The following is a 4,801-nucleotide window of genomic DNA, read 5'->3' as shown; positions in this document are numbered from 1 at the left end:
TCACTTTCTAGTAATTAATTTTTATTGTATTTTACAAAAGTATTTGCTGGCGATGGACTGGAAAGAAAAAACTTGGCTTTCATCACAGGTAAACAGAAAAATCTGGATCTGGAGATCTTTTTTTTTTTTTTTTTTTTTGGCCACACTGCGTGGCTTGCAGGATCTTATTTCCCTGACCAGAGATTGAACCCGGGCCACTGCAGTGAAAGCGCCAAGTCCTAACCACTGCACCCCCAGGGAATTCCCTGGAGAGCATTCTTGGTATTTAAGAAAGTGTTAAAGTTTTCATGATATTGGACTTGGCAATGAGTGGTCTCTTGGATATGACATCAAAAGCACAGGCAACAAAGGCAAAAATAGAAAAATGGGACTACTTCAAACTAAAACTTTTGTGCATTAAAGAGCACAGTCAATGGAGTAAAAAGATAACCTTCTAAATGGAGATAATATTTGTAACTCATATATTTGACAAGGGGTTAATATCCAGAATATATTTAAAAACTCCTACAACTTAACAATAAAAAATCAAATAACTTGATTAAAAAATGAGCAGAGGGGGCTTCCCTGGTGGCGCAGTGGTTGACAGTCCGCCTGCCAATGCAGGGGACACGGGTTCATGCCCTGGTCAGGGAAGATCCCACATGCCGCGGAGCGGCTGGGCCCGTGAGCCATGGCCGCTGAGCCTGCGCGTCCGGAGCCTGTGCTCCGCAACAGGAGAGGCCACAACAGTGAGAGGCCCCAGTACCGAAAAAAAAAAAAAATGAGCAGAGGATTTGAATAGACATTTCTCCAAAGGTGATATACAAATAAGTGACACACATATGAAAAGATTCTCAACATCTCTAGTAATCAGGAAAGTACGTATCAAAAGCACAATGAGATATCACCTCACACCCATTAGGATGGCCACTATCAAAAAAACAGAAAATAGGAATTCCAAATCAGCGGCACTATTGTTCATTTTCAACGGCAATGTATGATGGTTCCAATTTCTCTGCATCTTTGCCAACACGTATTATTGTCCATCTTTTTAATTATAGCCATTTCAGTGGGTGTGAAGATTACTGATTTTTAAGCTAATCAGAATAATATATGCAAATATGACCAACTCACTCCCATTCAATGGTCCTAATTTTTTTTTCAGAATAAATTCCAGAAGTGTAATATAACATAAGAAGCCTTCCATGTTGCTATCCCTACCTCCCTATCTCTAGTCTCACCATCTGCCACTTCCCTTTCCTGCACTTTATACTCTAGGGATACGAATTGTGTGAAGTTTTCTGCATGCACTTTGCTACCTCTAACCTCTGAAACTTTGTTTCTGCTTTTCTGTCTGCCTGGATTTTCCCACCTTTTTGCCTAATTTTTACTCACGCTTTAATACTACCTAGGCATTCATTTCTCATGGAGCTCTTCTCTAAATCCCCAGGTGTTATTATCATTTTTTCTACTAGGTATTAGCTTATGGATGTAACAACCCTATGAGGCAGGAACTCTTATCCTAATTTTATGCATAAGGAAAATGACCCTTAGAGACAGTGAGAGATAGAGATATTAGTAACTTGCCAAAAAGTCACACCGTAAGGGAGTGAAGATTGAATTAAATGCCATTCCTCTGTGCTCTCATAGCAGCCTCTGCACACATGGGTTCGTTTGTTTGTTATTTTATTTTTAATCTTTTGGCTGTGTTGGGTGTTCGTTGCTGCGCACGGGCTTTCTCTAGTTGCGGCAAGCGGGGGCTGCTCTTCGTTGCGGTGCGTGGGCTTCTCATTGCGGTGGCTTCTCTTGTTGCAGAGCACGGGCTCTAGGCGTGCGGGCTTCAGTAGTTGTGGTACACGGGCTTAGTTGCTCCGCGGCATGTGGGATCTTCCCGGACCAGGGTTTGAACCCATGTCCCCTGCATCGGCAGGTGGATTCTTGACCACTGCACCACCAGGGAAGTCCCACACATGGGTTCTTTATCTCATTACATATTTATTATCTCCTTATATCTCCCAATTCAATCATGTACTCATTTACCTATTCATTCTCCAAATATTTATTTATAGTTTACCATATGTCAGGCACCGTGGCAGGTGCTAAGGACACGACGTTGACAAGACAGATCCTATATGGGACCTCATTGAACTTAAGAGTCTATAGGGGTGTACAGATGATGCAACTAATGGATATTTGCTATGGTAGCAAGTAGCAGAGGGACCTAATCAGTAGTTAAAGAAGCCTGGAAAAAATGATCTTGAAGCTGATAAGGATAAGGATGATTGGGGAACATCTTTAAGGATGACTGAGGATTAGTGAGGTAAACATCTTAAGATGTTTGGCTTGAGGGTGACATGTAGCATGTCATATTATATAAGTTATCTCTTTTTTAAGCCCCAACGTCTAGTGGCTTAAGAAATAAATATTTGCTTTTTTAGCATCATCTGCTCATGGTGCCACCTTCTGCTCCCACCCCTGCCCCCCACCCTGGCTGCCACCCTGGTTCACTACCTGTGCAGCTCCGGCCACCTGGCTCCCTGTGCTAGCCACCGATATTTGGAGTTCTTACAGTAACACAGACATTGACAAGAAAGAGCAGTCTGAACTTGATCAAGGTTTGGTTGATGTTGAAGAAGTAGAAGAAGAAGAAACTGGTGAAGAATCAAAAATCAAAGCAGGTCAGCTGACTGTTCAGATGTTGCAAAATCCTCAGATTCTTGCAGCCCTTCAAGAAAGATCTGATGGTCTGGTAGAAACACCAACAGGATACATTGAAAGCTTGCCTAGGGTAGTTAAAAGACAAGTGAACGCTCTGAAAATCCTTCAAGTTAAATGTGCGTAGATAGAAGCCAAATTCTATGAGGAAGTTCATGATCTGGAAGGAAAATATACTGTTCTCTATCAGCCTCTATTTGATAAGTGATTTGAGATCACTTATGAACCTACATAAGAAGAATGTGAATGGAAACCAGATGAGGAAAATGAAATTTTGGAAGAACTGAAAGAAAAGGCCAAGATTGAAGATGAGAAAAAAGATAAAGAAAAAGCAGACCCCAAGGGAATTCCTGAATTTTGGTTGACCATTTTTAAGAATGTTGACTTGCTCAGTGATATGTTTCAGGAACGTGATAAACATATTCTGAAGCACTTGAAAGATATGAAAGTGAAGTCCTTAGATGCAGACCGGCCTATGAGTTTTGTCTTAGAGTTTCACTTTGAACCCAGTGAATATTTTACAAGTGAACTGTTGACAAAGACACATAGTATAAGTCAGAACCAGATGATTCTGTTCCTTTTTCTTTTGAAGGACCAAAAATTAAGGGTTGTACAAGGTCCACATAGATTGGAAAAAAGGAAAGAATTGTCACTTTGAAAATCATTAAGAAGCAGAAACAAGGGACTTGGGGCAGTTTGTACTGTGACCAAAACAGTTTCTAATACTCTTTAATATTTTTGCACCTCCTGAAGTTCCTGAGAGTGGAGATCTGGTTGCTGCTGCTGAAGCTATCCTTGCTGCAGACCTTGGAAGTCATCACTTTTTACATGAATGTATAATCCCAAGATCAGTGTATACTTTACTGGAGAAGTTACTAAAGAAGATGATGATGATTATGATGAAGAAGATTAAGAAGAGGATGAGAAAGGGGAAGAAGAAGGAGATGAGGAAAATGATCCAGACTATGACTCAAAGAAGGATCAAAACCCAACAGAGAGAAAGCAGCCGTGAAGCAGGATGTATGTGGCCTTGAGGGTAACTTGCACTGATCTAACTTCAGCTTCCTTGGAAAGGAGGAATTTACATAACTTGAAAAGCCTATTTCAAGTTTTTTGTTGTTGTTTGTTTGCTTGTTTTTGTAGCTTAAAATAAAAATATCAAATTAAAAAAATGATCTCACAGTTTCTGTGGACAGGAATTTTTTTTTCTTTTTCTTTACTTTCTTTTTTTTTTTTTAATTTTTGGCCGCACCGTGCAGCCTGCAGGATCTTAGTTCCCTGACCAAGGAAGAGTGGAAGTGCAGAGTCTTAACCACTGGACCAACAGGGAAGTCCCTGTGGTCAGGAATTTGGAAGTGACTTAATTGGGTAGTTGTGGCTCAGGGTCTCTCATGAGGTTACCGTCAAGATATTGGCTGGGGCTGCAGTCATCTGGATGCTTAATAAATCTGGCTGGAGGATCTGCTTCCAAAATGGCTCATTCTCATGGTTGTTGGCAGGAGGCCTCAGTTCCCTACTGAAACCGTGCACCTCAGATTGGGACTTGAACCCACATGCCAGGACTTCACTCCGGCCAAAACCCAGACTGGGACTCAAACCCAAGAGGCTGGGACTCGAACATGGCCAAAACCCAAGGTCTTCCAACTGAGATCACACACCTGGTTTCAGGACTTAATGAAGCTCAGGTTCCTGATGTCTCATTGCAGAAAGAATTCAGTGAGACATAAAGTGATAGGTGAGACGTGGATTTATTTAGAGAGAAACACACTCCACAGACAGAGTGTGGGCCATCTCAGAATGCAAGAGCAGCACCAGGGTATGGGGTTGTCAGTTTTTATAGGGATGGGTAATTTCACAGGCTAATGAATGGAAGGAGTATTCTAGCTATTCCAGGAAGAGGCTGGGATTTCCAGGAATTGGGCCATCACCTACTTTTTTTTTTTGCGGTACGCGGGCCTCTCACTGTTGTGGCCTCTCCCGTTGCGGAGCACAGGCTCCAGACACGCAGGCTCAGCGGCCATGGCTCATGGGCCCAGCCGCTCCGCGGCATGTGGGATCCTCCCGGACCGGGGCACGAACCTGTGTCCCCTGCATCGGCTTTCTTTTT

At 42.3% G+C, this 4,801-nt stretch overlaps 1 pseudogene; it reads left to right on the top strand.

Moving 5' to 3' along the window:
* Window positions 1–2,500: 2,500 nt before the first annotated feature.
* Window positions 2,501–4,419, top strand: LOC101272323 (nucleosome assembly protein 1-like 1; annotated as a pseudogene).
* Window positions 4,420–4,801: the final 382 nt, after the last annotated feature.

Source organism: Orcinus orca, chromosome 4, assembly GCF_937001465.1.
Source record: "Orcinus orca chromosome 4, mOrcOrc1.1, whole genome shotgun sequence".
Lineage (NCBI taxonomy): Eukaryota > Metazoa > Chordata > Mammalia > Artiodactyla > Delphinidae > Orcinus > Orcinus orca.
This window is presented reverse-complemented; position numbering and strand designations above follow the sequence as displayed.